Source organism: Lithobates pipiens, unplaced genomic scaffold (genome assembly GCF_037356315.1).
Source record: "Lithobates pipiens isolate NorthernLeopardFrog02 unplaced genomic scaffold, aLitPip1_a1.2 Scaffold_8, whole genome shotgun sequence".
Lineage (NCBI taxonomy): Eukaryota > Metazoa > Chordata > Amphibia > Anura > Ranidae > Lithobates > Lithobates pipiens.
Genome location: NW_027507903.1, coordinates 33,463,940 through 33,479,567, shown reverse-complemented (window position 1 = coordinate 33,479,567; position 15,628 = coordinate 33,463,940). Strand labels below are relative to the sequence as shown.

The window sequence follows — 15,628 nt, the reverse complement described above, 5'->3', positions numbered from 1 at the left end:
CTTTGGATAAGTCTCTATGAGCTTGTCACATCTTACCACTGGGATTTTTGCCCATTCCTCCTTGAAAAACTTCTCCAGCTCCTTCAAATTGGATGGTTTGCGCTTGTGAACAGCAATATTTAAGTCTGACCACAAATTTTCTTTTGGATTGAGGTCTGGGCATTGACTAGGCCATTCCAACACATTTACATGTGTCTTCAAATCACACGCAGAGTGGTACAGGTTTTGCTCAAGAATATCCCTGTATTTATCACCATCCATCTTTCCCTCAACTCTGACCAGTTTCCCAGTCCTGATTGCTGAAAAACATCCCCACAGCAGGATGCTGCCACCACCATGTTTCTCTGTGGGGATGGTGTTCTTTGGGTGATGTGTTGGGTTTGCGACAGACATAGCATTTTCTTTGATGGCCAAAAAGTTCAATTTTAGTCTGACCAGACTTCCTCCATACATTTTGGGAGTCTCCCACATGCCGTTTCGCAAACTCAAAACGTGCCATTTTGTTTTTTCTGAAAGTAATGGGTTTCTTCTGGCCACTCCGCCATAAAGCCCAACTCTATGGAGCGTACGACTTATTGTCGTCCTAAGTACAGATACTCCAATCTCTGCTGTGGAACTCTGCAGTTCCTCCAGGGTTACCTTAGGTCTCTGTGCTGCCTTTCTGATTAATGCCCTCCGTGCCCGGTCCGTGAGTTTTGCTGTGCGGCCGTCTCTTGGCAGGTTTGCTGTTGTGCCATGTTCTTTCCATTTGGTTATGATAGATTTGATGGTGCTCCTAGGGATCATCAAAGATTTGGATATTTTTTTATAACCTAACCCTGACTTGTACTTCTCTACAACATTGCCCCTTACTTGTTTGGAGAGTTCCTTGGTGTTCATGGCAGTGTTTGGTTAGTGGTGCCTCTTGCTTAGGTGTTGCAGCCTCTGGGGCCTTTCAAAAAGGTGTGTATATGTAATGACAGGTCATGTGACACTTAGATTGCACACAGGTGGACATCATTTCACTAATTATGTGACTTCTGAAGGTAATTGGTTGCACCAGAGCTTTTTATGGGCTTCATAACAAAGGGGCTGAATACATACGCACATGCCAATTATTAGTTTTTTATTTCTGAAAAATAGTTTTATGTATATATTTTTCTAATTTTACTTCACCAACTTAGACTATTGTGTTCTGATCCATTACATATCATTCAGATTAAAAAAATATTGAAACAAAGGCTGTAATGTAACAAAATAGGTAAAAGGCCAAAATACTTTTGCAAGGCACAGTAGATATTATTTTACCATAGAGTGCATTACAAATAATCATATTATATTCAGAAGCTAATATAATTATTGAATTGTCACATAAATATTTGTAATGTACTTTATAGTAAAATATTATCTATATTCCAGAATGGTGACTTATCCCTGAGGAAGATAAACTGTAAATTACTTTTGAAACGCGTTAACCACTTAAGGACCAAGCCTCTTGACGCTTCTTGTTTTTTTCAAGTTACAATAAAAATGTTTTGCTGGAAAATTAATTATAACCCCCAAACATTATATATTTTTTTTTCTAACACCCTAGAGAATAAAATAGCAGTCATTGCAATACTTTCTGCCACACGGTATTTGTGCAGCGGTCTTACAAGCACACTTTTTTTAAATAAATACACTTTTTTGAATTAAAAAATAAGACAACAGTAATGTTAACCCATTTTTTTTTTTTTACATTGTGAAAGATAATGTTACGCCAAGTAAACTGATACCCAACATGTCATGCTTTAAAATTACGCCCGCTCGTGAAATGGCTACAAACATTTATCCTTAAAAATCTCCATAGGCGATCTTTAAAAATTTCTACAGGTTACCAGTTTTGAGTTACAGAGGAGGTCTAAAGCTAGAATTATCGCTCTAACGATCGCGGTGATATCACCATTTTCACATGCGGGCGCTGCTCACGTGTTTTCTTCTTATTGTTTATTTTACTTTTTATTTTTTATTTTGACACTGTCTTTAAAAAAAAAAAATGGGGTCACTTTTATTCCTATTGCAAGGAATGTAAACATCCCTTGTAATAGAAAAAAAGCATGACAGGACCTCTAAAATATGGGATCTGGGGTCAAAAAGTCCTCACATCTCATATTTACACTAAAATGCAATAAAAAAAAGTCACTTGTAAAAAAAAAATTCTCCTTTAAGAGCTATGGGCAGAAGTGACGTTTGATGTCTCTTCCACCCTCCCATGCTATGGAGCCGAGAGGGGGGCCATCTTCCCCTCAGTCGGCAGCCAGGTATCCACGGTAAAGGACGCGGGTCCAGTAAGTGGTGGAGACATCCGGAGCGTGGTGGGAGGGGGATGGGCACTTCTCCCACCACCGATAAAAGTGATCTCATGGCAAATCCACAGCGGAGATCACTTTTACCATAACCACTTAAGGACCAGCCTCGTTTTGAGATTTTGGTGTTTACATGTTTAAAACCGTTTATTTTGCTAGAAAACTACTTAGAACCCCCAAACATTATATATTGTTTTTTTTCTAACACCCTAGAGAATAAAGTTGTTGCAATATTTTTTTAATAATAATAAAAAAATAAGACAGCAGTAAAAATAGCTCAATTTTTTTTTAACATTGTGAAAGATAAATTGATACTGAACATGTCACGCTTCAAAATTGAGCCCGCTCGTGGAATGGCGACAAACATTTACCCTTAAAAATCTCCATAGGCGACGTTAAATTTTTTTTACAGGTTGCATGTTTTGCGATACAGAGGAGGTCTAGGGCAAGAATTATTGCTCTCGCTCTACCGATCGCGGCCATACCTCACATGTGTGGTTTGAACATCGTTTTCACATGTGGGTGATACTCGCGTATGCGTCCACTTTTGCGCGCAAGCTCGGGGGGACGGAGCACGTTTAAATTTTTTTTTTATTATTATTATTTATTTTACCTTTTATTTTTTTATTTTTACACTGTTTAAACAAAAATTTCACTTTTATTCCTATTACAAGGAATTGTAATAGAAAAAAAAAAACTTTTATCTTGTAGCGGACCGCCTGCTGAAGAAGGGGATACCAGGGTTATGACAGTTAGCTGCTGCCATAACAACGATATCCTCCTAAAATAAAATAAGCGCCGTGGGGTGACCCGACCGTTACCTATATAAAAACTGTAAAACGGCGGAGGAGGCATTCAACGGTCAACCGTCAATGAGTGTGGAACAATTGTTTGGGTTTTTTCTTCTTTTTCGGGTTCCAGTGGTGCAGTGGCATCGGGATTGACAATGGATTTACAGCGGAGACATTGATTTGTTATTTTCGATTTTTTGAAAAAGAATCGATTCAATTCAAAAATTTTGAAAATTGGAAATTCTAAATGTAAAAAATTTGAAAATCTACAAATAAGAACGAAAGTCCAAAAAAACGAAAATCCGAAAATAAGAACGAAAATCCGAAAATTAGAAATTTGAAATAACTTACTAAAAATAACTTAATTAACGAAAACCCATTTAACAAATTTTTCCGGATATTTGTAAATTTGAATATTCGAAAATTAAAAAATTCGGAAATTCTGAAAATCTAATAACTATTATTAATTATTAAGTTATAGGTATTGGAATTTCTTTCAAATTTGGCTGTTAGTGAACATAACGAATGTGAATTTAACTGAAGTTATGAACTATCCGAAATAATGAATGCCGTATCTACGAATGGAATGTAACAAATTCATAAAAAATAACAATAATCATAATAATAATAATAAAAAGTTTTTATTATTATTACTATTTATGATCAATTTTTTCCGTTCCATTTGTTTAGATGCCGCATTCTTTATTTCGGATAATTCGGAACTTTGGATAAATTCTTATTTGTTACGTTCACTAACAGCCAAATTTGAAAGGAAATTCCAATACCTATAATGTAGTAGTTAGTTATTATTAGTTAGTTAGTTAATTATTATTTCAAATTTTCGTTCTTTCGAATTTTTGGATTTTCTTTCTTATTTTCGGATTTTCAAATTTTTTGAATTTTCAAATTTATGAATTGAAAAATTTATGAATTGAAAATTTTTCAAATTTACCAATTTCGATCATAACGAATGACCCGAAAAAAAATAAAAAAAAAAAAATAAATAAAAATGAATGAAACAAAAACAAATGAATTTTTCGGCAGTGCACAAGTCAGTATACATTCTAAAATATTCCTTGTGGCAGCCTAATACGATGTTTTCTTTTTCTTGCTCTTCTTCAGTAATTTGGCTTTTAAGTGCACAGTGAAGCCAATTATGCCAGTGGGGCATCCGGTGACTGTGTGTTCACTCCGAATTTATTAAACATCAACAAGGTTTGTTTTTTTCCTTTACCTTATTTACAGCAGTATTATATCTCACGACTGAGGCTGCACAATGTCAGATGATCATAAGGAAAGGGTTTTGTGCTTCCAGGGTTCCTATTAAATATCTGATCTGACAAGAGAGCAGCTAATGCAGTACATTCTGCTAGTGCATTTGCTGAGAAGTCAGCTCACATATTAGCAACCTTCCATGATGTGTATGAAATATGTACACTTGCCTTCGCTTCCAAATAATGTTTCCAAAAAGTAAAAAATTGAAAATATTTTGTTCACCGATCAACCAATGTGCAAGTCAGAAAGGCCCCTTTCTGATGTGATGGAGACTTAACCACTTAAGCCCCGGACCATTTTGCAAGCCAAAGACCAGAGCACTTTTTGCGATTTGCCACTGCGTCGCTTTAACTGACAATTGTGCGGTCATGCGACGTGGCTCCAAAACAAAATTGACGTCCTTTTTTCCTACAGATAAAGCTTTCTTTTGGTGGTATTTGATCACCCCTTTGATTTAGATTTTTTACGCTATAAACAAAAAAAGAGCGACAATTTTGAAAAAAATCGCATTATTTTTTACATTTTGCTATAATAAATATCCCACAAAAATATATAAAAACATTTTTTTTCCTCAGTTTAGGCCAATACATATTCTTCTACATAATTTTGGTTAAAAAAAAACGCAATAAGCGAGTATTGATTGGTTTGCGCAAAAGTTATAGCGTTTACAAAATAAGGGCATTTTTATTAATATTTTTTTTTATTACTAGTAATGGTGGCAATCAGCGATTTTTATCGTGACTGCGACATTATGGCGGACACATCGGACATTTTTGACACATTTTTGGGACCAATGTCATTTATATAGCAATCAGTGCTATACAAATGCACTGATTCCTGTGTAAATGACACTGGCAGTGAAGGTGTTAACCACTAGGTGGCAGTGTAGGGGTTAAGTGTGTCCTAGGGGCGTGTTTATAACTGTGGGGGGGTGTGGCTGTTTATGACACATCACTGATCTCTGCTCTCATCACACAGATCAGAGATCAGTGACACTGTCACTAGGCAGAACAGGGATATGCTTGTTTACTTTAGCATCTCTCTGTTCTTCCTCCCCATGAGGCAATCGTGGGTATCCCCGCGGCGATCGAGTCACAGAGGTTCCAACTGATGTGCGCACGTGATGGCATGGGAGCAAATTTGTCCATGCCATTCTGCCGGTGTACATCAGCGTGCGCCGGCCAGCATGTGGTTAAAGAGGACCCCCAGAAGGTCAAGATATGTGCATCTGAACCTGCAGTTGTTGGAATACAGTGGGCTTGATTTATTAACCACTTACCCTCCGGAAAATGTTACGCCCCTCGTGGTCAGGCCATTTTTTTGCAATACGGCACTGCGTTATTTTAACTAACAATTGTGTGGTCATGTGAGACTGCCCCCAAATAAAATGTATGTCTTTTTTTTCCCACATATAGAGCTTTCTTTTCAGGGTATTTGATCACATCTGCGGTTTTTATTTTTTGTGCTATAAACAATAAAAAAAAAAAGTAAAAAAAAAAAATCGAATTTCTTCATAAATTTAGGCCAATATGTATTCTGCTACCTTTTTGGGGGGAAAAATCCCAAGCGTATATTGATTGCTTTGCGCAGATGTTATAGCATCTACAAACTATGGGATATTTTTATTTATATTGTTTTTATATTTTTTTATCTAGTATTGGCGACAAAAAAATCCAATAAAAAAAAAAAAAAAAAAAATGTCTTCATAAATTTAGGCCAATATGTATTCTGCTATGTTTTTGGAGAAAAAAAATCCCAACAAGCGTATATTATTGCGCAGAAGTTATAGAGTCTACAAACTATGAGATATTTTTATTTATATTGCTTTTATATCTTTTTTTTCTAGTAATGGCGACAATCAGCGACTTATAGAGGGGCTGTAATATTGTGGCAGACAAATCAGACATTAACTGACACTTTTTGGGGAACCAGTGATACTAATACAGTGATCAGTTCTAAAAATATGCACTGTCACTGTACTCGACAAGCACTGGATGGGAATATGTTAACAACAGGGGCAATTAAAAGGTTAAATATGTTCCTTGCCAGTGCTTGCGTACTGTGGGGGAGGTGTTTTTGCTAGGGGGTGGCAAAGAGCTGTGTCCCTGCTTTGCAATAACACAGGATCAATGCCTTTCCTCCCCACAAAATGGTGATCTGCCTTGTTTACATAGTGTACTGAACAATCGGCAGGCGCTGGCAGACATCGAGTCAGCAGTACCCGCCGCTGGGCTTCTGCTTTGTGTGATCACACCGGGAGCGGGTTCCTGGCAGCACGCATGCATGCCCCAGACCCTGGAGTGTCAGATCACATACTAGGTACGTGATTTGGCACACAGCGGGCGCCGTGCCGCAGTAGATGTACGGTGGTCGGTCCACAAGTGGTTAAAGGCAAATAGAATGGGCACTCTACAGCTGCTCCAAAGTTTAGTAAATGAGGTAAAGAACACTCAATCGCGTGCAAGGAAAACAAAAAAAAAAATGTTTTTGCTTGCACATGATTGGATGATGGAAGTCAGCAGATCTTCTGCTTATTTACTAACCTCTGGAGCGACTGCACATGCAGAGTGCAACTGCACTTTGCAAAGTGCACAGTCTATTTGCCTTTAGTAAATTAACCCCAATATTTATTTGTATTCTATGCAACAACTACATCAGCCAGTAGATAGCAGTGTTTACGTTTTTAGCTGCATCTATGGAGAAACTCTATTTGGCTTATTTACTAAAGGCAAATAGACTGTGCACTTTGCAGTTGCTGCAGAGCTTAGTAAATGTGGTAAAGCTTCACTTTGCAAAGAATACCCAATCACGTGCAAGGAAAAAAAAAAACGGCTTTTTTGCTTGCACATGATTGGATGATGGAAGTCAGCAGTACTTCTGCTCATTTAATAAGCTATGGAGCAACTTTGCAAAGTGCACAGTCTATTTGCCTTTAGTAAATCAACCCCATTGTCTTTTCTCTGTATAATAAAAACTCATTTTCCTGTCTGCAGTAAAGCAGCAGATATACCACATGTGGACTGTGCACTGTCTGTTCTATAGAGCTATATACAGAATTTCTAACAACAGTACAAAAGCAAGGCAATGAGATTGATTTACTTAAAGAAAATCGGCTGTTCACTTTGCAGGAGACCTTTCACTTTGCAGCAGAATATTGCCTCTGTAAAGGTTCGGATTTAAAAAACTAAAAATAAACATGTTATACTTTCCTGCTCTGTGTAATGGTTTTGCACAGAGCAGCCCCCATTCCCTTCTTCTCTGACCCCCCTGCTGGTGCTCTTGCCCCCCCTACTGAGTGCCCCCCATAGCAAGCTGCTTACTCTGGGGCACTCGTATGTGCTTGCTCCCTCACATATACGCGGCCTCGTGGATAGTGGGCTTTAATGCCGAGCGGTGCATACTTGCGTCTATTACAAAACACTCTACTGTGCTGAGAGCGCTGCGATGGGAGTTACTTTGGGCGGTGGGCCCGTGGAACCCAGCTTCCCCATGAAAGGTCAGGAAACTCCTGTTTCAACTCACCAGGCCCCTCCTATGTGTAATTTTCCCTGTGTCTATTAGGGGCATAGGGTGACCAAGAAAATTATGAACTCCTACTTAATGGACGCTGAGAATGTGGTTTGGATTCCTTCAAATGGGACTGAACTATTTCTCATCACTATCCCTTAGGAAATCTATGGGCTCTGGCTTTTAAGGGAGAACTGCTCTTTGGGATGTGTGTGCCTGGGGGGCCCTTGGAGTAATGTTACTTTAGATTCAAGACCATGTCTCCCCAAAACAAACAGACCTTGGGATCTAGGCCTGGGATACATGTTTAGGGCCTGGACACCCATTACCAGCAATGACTGTTTCACACTGTCAGACTCCTAGCAGATAATAATGTCATCAACTCCCAAAAGCAACCTGATTCTTGAGGTCTCCTGATATAATCTGTTTAAGGTGTTATGTGTCTTTGTCACATTGTATCATCTCCCATATTGTGCCTCCTAAGTGCCTTTCATCCATTGTTAATTGTGACAGTTAGCTCACCTTTTGTTCTGTATGTCTGCTAGTATAAACTATTGTGGTGACCTTGGGGCCGGGCAGTCTGACTTGTAGTGGGATATCTGATTAATCACACCATTATTTGGGTGGCTATTTGTTTAATCAACTTAATGCTTCTAGTATGTTGGTTGTTGTTTAGCTATGGTAATTATATTCCTATGTGCAGTTTGTATTGTTAGGGTAATGTGATTAGGAGGGGGATGTCCTCCTGTGGTGTATAAAGTATAATAAAGTTCAATAAACAATTCCAGTTCTCATACAAGCTATTGCCGGCTAGTCTTGAATGGTCAGCTATAATATCTGGTTCCTATGTCCAGACTGGACAAAATGCTATACTGATGGAAGCACTCAAGCAGGATGCTTGGACGGTTCCATCACAAGCACGCTCCCAGCACAGTAATGAACGTTTACCGGAAAGCTCCTGATGCATACTTGTGATTGGGAGTTTTCCAATCAAGTGACTGTTGTGACTGCCAACCACAGCAGTCACATAATTGAAATGCCTTTTCCCCTCTTGGCATTTAGATCCACTAAAAGGGCAAGGGGGCATGGGTGGGAATGGGTTAAATAGAATTAAAGGTCAGTTGAAGTGATTGGATTAGCAGGACAGTCAGCCAACTAATATGGTAGCCACCATATTTCTCAAACTAAAGGTTTGCTTTAATGCCCCATTTTTAGTACAGTGAGAAAATATCCATATGTCCTTTTACCAAGCTCTAAAGAACTACAATAAGGGAATCATCGTCTTTATTTGTATTGTCGGTGTGAGAATAACTATCATCCTATCCCCTCTTGGGGAAAGAGATGCGTCTTCCTCACAGTCCCAGCCACATATGTCCTGACAGTTCCACCTGGCTGCAGCATGCAGAATACTGACTCTGACTCTTTTAGATCATACTGCAGAAGCAATTAATCCCAGAAAATTTGACCAGACAGCCCTGCTCCATTTTCTCTTCCTAGAGGCATAGAGTTTAAAAAAAAAGAAAAGAAAAAAAAAAAAAAAAAGGCTGAAATCGGTTGAGGAGACCCATCACGAACCAAGACGGGAGAAGACAAGAAGAGAAATAATTTCTGACAAGTGGAAATGTCTGATGTCAAAGGCACAGGCTGAAAAGCCAATTCAGTGCCAACATGAGACATCTACACTTCAGGAGAGCTGTGTCAGAGACAAACTGTATGACTAAACAACAAGCTTGACTTGGAGGAATGAAATGTGAGATAAAGATATTACGAAGTAAATGGAGAATGGACAAAGAGGAGCTACTGTACAAATAAAGAACAACAAAATCGTCATATACAGCCATGGCCAAAAGTTTTAAGAATGACACAAATATAAATGTTCACAGAGTCTGCTGTTTCAGTGTTTTTAGATCTTTTTTGTCAGATGTTACCATGGTATACGGAAACCTTTCATAAGTGTCAAAGGCTTTTATTGACAATTACATTAAGTTCATGCAAAAAGTCAATATTTGCAGTGTTGACCATTTTTTTTCAAGACCTCTGCAATTCTCCCTGGCATGCTGTCAGTCAACTTCTGGGCCACATCCTGACTGATGGCAGCCCATTCTTGTATAATCAATGCTTGGAGTTTGTCAGAATTTGTGGGGGGTTTATTTGTTCACCTGCCTCTTGAGGATTGACCACAAGTTCTCAATGGGATTAAAGTCTGGGGAGTTTCCTGGCCATGGACCCAAAATTCCGATGTTTTGTTCCCCAAGCCACTTAGTTATCACCTTTGCCTTATGGCAAGGTGCTCCATCATGCTGTAAAAGGCATTGTTCCTCACTAAACTGTTCTTGGATAGTTGGGAGAAGTTGCTCTTGGAAGATGTTTTTTACCATTCTTTATTCATAGCTGTGTTCTTAGGAAAAATTGAGAGTGGGCCCACTTCCTTGGCTGAGAAGCAACCCCACACATGAATGGTCTCAGGATGCTTTACTGTTGGCATGACACTGATGGTAGCGATCACCTTTTCTTCTCCAGACAATCTTTTTTATTGGATGCCCCAAACAATCATAAATGGGATTCATCAAAGAAAATGGCTTTATCCCAGTCCTTAGCAGTCCAATCCCTGTACCTTTTGCAGAATATCAGTCTGTCCCTGATGTTTTTCCTGCAGAGAAGTGGCTTTTTTGCTGTTCTTCTTGACACCAGGCCATCCTCCAAAAGTCTTCTCCTCACTGTGTGCCGATGTACTCCACACACCTGCCTGCTGCCATTCCTGAGCAAGCTCTGCACTGGTGGTGTCCCGATACCGCAGCTGAATGAACTGTAGGAGACGGTCCTGGCGCATGCTGGACTTTCTTGGGCACCCTGAAGCCTTCTTCACAAATGCAGTGGAAATTATTTTTAAGGGATTAAGTTAATTTTTATGGCAAAGAAGGACTTTTAATTGCAATTCATCTGATCACTCTTCATAACATTCTGCAGTATATGCAAATTGCCATAATAAAACTGAGGCAGCAGACATTGTGAAAATCAATGGATGTCATTCTCAGAACTTTTGGCCCTGGCTGTAGATGTAACACTCTTGTTAACAAGGTAAATGGGCCATTGTGTACCTAATCACAGGAAGGACCAGTTTGTTGCAATACTCTACCTGTTGCATGGCTGCTATATATGAGGGGCTGAATGGAAAGTAATGCAAAGGTGGGCATAACTTTTTTATTAATAGGAGAGGTTCCTCAAATTTCACATGTTGATAGAGTAACTCTTCCTCTTTTTCATTGCAGGTAAATAAGGGATTCCAAGCAGAAGCAATCTGCTGCCAGCAGTTACAGCAAATAGTTCCTTTATTTTGGGATAAAGGTTTTACATAAATAACAACTGATCATTGGAAGCACCCCTGTCCGTGTTGAATGGTTTGTCTCATCTCTATAATACATTCTGCTGGAGAGCTTGTTCTTTTGAAACATAACAGACTTACTGGCTGGATCACCAAATAAAAATAGAAGAAAGAAAGCTTAAAAAAGAAGATGAATGCAGCCATCACATCTAAGCTGCAATATAATAAATATCTGCTTTTGGGTTTATTACTGTTTTAATGTTTCGTACTGTTTTATGTAAATCCATAAAATATATAAAATATACAGAACTTCTGTAGCAAATACAGTTAAGCACCAACATATTGAGCACTGTGACGCCCGCTGCTTCTATAATGATTTTATTTAACTGGTCTATCTGTAATTACCGTAACAGGAGATAGTTGAAAACAATTGCAAATAGACCCAATGTGGCAGATTGGACATATCACTTCTCTAATTGCGAGATATAATAGAACACAGTGCCAGTAGACTGCAGCCATTGTGAATAACAATCAGCTTCTTTTTTTTTCACTCTTTTATCTTTTTAAAATTGTATTTCAATACCGCTCAATGTACTTGTGGAAGATCACACAGTATTTTGGGGGAATGATAATCAGAAAAAAGTAAATCTCAAAATGATAGTTACCATGACTACTTAGAAAGGCTCAGGATCATGCCCGCAGGCTATTCTGTGGGCTTTCTCAATGAATGGAAGGAAGGTATTTCCATTTGCGTTAAAGAAAAACAGTTAGGATACAAACATAGCAGGGGTGCCATTTTTTACTTGTTCTCGAGTAAGATTTAAAGTGGTTGTAAACCCTGTAAAAAAGTGGCCCTTTGTTTAGAAAGTTTGGTGACTCCCGTTCTATATCAATCTTCCAGGACAGGCCAGAACTGTCAGGTAGGCCATGCAGGTCCTGGCGCTGTCAGGTAGGCTGTATGGGGTCCCACGATTTCTAATAGCAGCCCTGCCTGTGCTCATATAAACATTAAAGCGGAGGTCCACCCTAAAGTGGACCTTCCGCTCATTGGAACCCTACCCCCCTCCGGCACCACAATTGGCACCTTTCAGGGGGGAGGGGGTGCAGATACCTGTACAGTACAGGTATCTGCATCCACTTCTGGCGTAGATTCTGCAGAAGGTACACCCCTTTCCGCAGAATCCACGCCCCTTTCCGAAGGTCCCCCGCTGCCTGCTGGGAAACACACGGATCCCAGAGACAGCGGGGACCATCCTTATTGCGCAGCGTGACTCGCGCATGTGCAGTAGGGAACCGGGAAATTAAGCTGAAAGGCTCCACTTCCTGATTCCCATACCTAAGATGGCGGCGGCAGCACCCGAGAGATGATCGAGAGATCGGCTTCGGGTGCCGACATCGCGGGCGCGCTGGGCAGGTAAGTGTCCTTATTTTAAAAGTCAGCAGCTGCAGTATTTGTAGCTGCTGGCTTTAAATAAAAAAAAAAAAATGGCGGACTCCCGGCGGACTTCCGCTTTAATGCTTCTGTATGTCTGCATTTACCCACACATGCAAGTTTTCCCAAATTATGGGGACTCTTCTCCCCATCAGTCATATATGAATTCAGCATGGTTGAGCCGCGTCATTCATTCACAGAGATCTGTGGATGAATAAACTACAAGTCCTATCTGCCACCATGACAGAGTGACTGTAGTCCTCAAAAGAGCACAAGACACCTGTGCTAGAGGAAGAGTGTGCAGGAGTCAGACCACTGGACCTGTGGCCCGCTGATCACTGCTTCAGTGTTTTGCATGCTCCAAAGCAAATAAAAAACAAAGAAACAATAAATTATTAATCTTTTTACATATTTTTAAATTTTTTTTACATTTTTTTATTTTTTGCAAAGGTGGAATTCTCTTTTGAAGTATAACTAACAGCAAAACTTTTTTTTAAAAACATCCAGCCCAGGTGGGCAGGGTGAAATGCGTCACATGGGCGTGGTTGGTGGAGTAGCACATGCTGAGGCCACCTAGCATCTCATCTACATGAGTTGGCTTAGGAGAGCTGCATCCTAGATAGTTTACAGTACTGTTTACCGCTGGATGAGTTAGTTGGGGTGCCAGCAATTCCACATCTGAGGACCACGGGGAGACAGCTTCTCTTCTTGCTTGGAGTGGTACTCTTAAATTTTGAACAGAATAGAGAGGGTTTAGAACACCTATCAGTTTTTTATTGCTGTCTGTGGACCCGTTTGGGAGATTCACTCTCTATATTTGCTAATTTAAAATTATCACCTAAAGTAAAGAATATCCAAAATGTTGGGTTGTCCCAAGAACAGGAAATAGAGGTGTAATCTTTCTATGGGGACACTAGTTATGGAATTCCCTCACTTTAGAGAGATTTTCTCTAATTTCCTGTTTTGGCTTTGAGACAGGAAGTGGAGGGAAATCAGATGGCATTCAACCTGACTAAACCCTCCCTTACTCTATCCATAATGAAAAAAAAGTTTTGCCTTTAGTTTTACTCCAAAGGAGAAACACAGCCAAAGCTTGTTTGGCTGTACTTCGCCTGTGGGTCATAGGAGCAAAGTTCGTTGTGCACTTCTGTGACTCATTTTCAGCAGGCATTGCAGAGCCGGTCCAGGCACCGGCAAGATCGCCACTGTGAAGTCAGGATCCACCACATGCCTGGACCGGCACCCAGCTCAGCCTTTCCATGAGCCGCTGAGAGGCTGAGCCGGCTGAGCAGGCTGAGCCGGCTGCTCCCACCCCATCCACAGCCCTGTGCTCCAGTGAGTGAGGAGGGGGCAGAGCAGAGGGCAGTGACTGATAGACACCAGCTCTCTGCTCAGGGAGCTGTGAGAACAGAGCAATCGGTGGTATTTGATTGATCGGTTCTCAGTGTTGGGGACACTGGGGGGTCAAAACTGCATCCACCTAGGTAAGTAAAAAAAAAAAAACCCATACATCTCTTTTAACCACTTGCTTACTGGGCACTTAAACCCCCCTCAGTCCCAGACCAATTTTCAGCTTTCAGCGCTGATGCACTTTGAGTGACAATTGCGCGGGCATACAACACTGTACCCAAATGAAATTTTTATCATTTTTTTCCCACAAATAGAGCTTTCTTTTGGTGGTATTTAGTTACAGCTCGGAGTTTTATTTTTTGCTAAACAAACAAAAAAAGATGCAAAAAAAAAAAAAAAAAAATCATGTTTTAATAGTTTGTTATAAAATTTTGCAAACGGGTCATTTTTCTCCTTCATTGAAGTGCGCTGATTAGGCGGCACTGATAGGCTGCATTGGTGGGCACTGATGGGCTGCATTGGTGGGCACTGATGGGCTGCATTGGTGGGCACTGATAGGCTGCACTGGTGGGCACTGATAGGCATAGTTAAGGCGGCACTAATAGGCACAGATAAGGCGGCACCGATGGGCACAGATAAGGCGGCACTGATGGGCAAAGATGGGCACAGATAAGATGGCACGGATGGGTGGCACGGATAAGTGGCACGGATGGGTGGCACGGATGGGCACTGATAGGTACCACAGATAGATGGGACTGATGGGCACTGATAGGTGGCACTGATAGGTGGCTCTGATAGGTGGCACTGCTGGGCACTGATGGGCGGCACTGCTGGGCACTGATGGGCGGCACTGCTGGGCACTGATGGGCGGCACTGGGGTGCAGCACCTGAGGCAGATTTTGGGTGGCACTGTGGGTGGCACTGCTGGGTGGCACTGTGGGTGGCACTGTGGGCACTGCTGGGTGGCACTGTGGGCACTGCTGGGTGGCACTGTGGGCACTATGGGCACTGCTGGGTGGCACTGACAGGGGGGCACTTACTTTATTCAGGATGGCACTGCGGGTGGCAGGTGGGCACTGGCAGGGGGCAGGTGTCCTTTTATATTGCTGGCCGTGATCGGGACTGATGTCCCGAACACGGCCGCCGGCGATCGGCTTTTTTTTTTTCTCCTCGCGCTGTCAGCGCGAGGAGGAATACTAGCCGATTACCGGCTCCGTTTTATCACATGATCAGCTGTCATTGGCTGACAGCTGATCACGTGATAAGGGGTCGGGATCGACCCCTTACACGGATCGGTGATCAGGCGAGTCTCACGGACTCGCCGATCACAGAGCGCGCCGCGCGCGCCCCTCAGGGGGCGCGCAGGCCGCTCGTAACCAGGACTACGTCAATAGACGTAGTCCCGGAAATGTGGGTCCGCGCTATTGCCGTCATTTTGCAATAGCGCGGATCCCAAGTGGTTAAAGATTGATCTACAACTTATATGCACCCTAGGAAGGCAAATTCCAGATGACAGTGAACCTTTTCAAATAAAAGTCAGCAATTGCAGCTCATTTCTATCCATACAAATACAGAAAGCAGTATAACAGATACAAAAGTCCAACTGCTGGCAAAAAAAAAAGTCATA

The 15,628-nt window shown here is 41.1% G+C and overlaps 1 protein-coding gene across 1 annotated transcript in view; it reads right to left on the bottom strand.

The window, feature by feature from the left end:
- Positions 1-15,628, bottom strand: part of AGBL1 (AGBL carboxypeptidase 1) — a 1,055,086-nt gene that overhangs the window by 283,004 nt on the left and 756,454 nt on the right. The gene's annotated exons all lie outside the window — the stretch shown is intronic.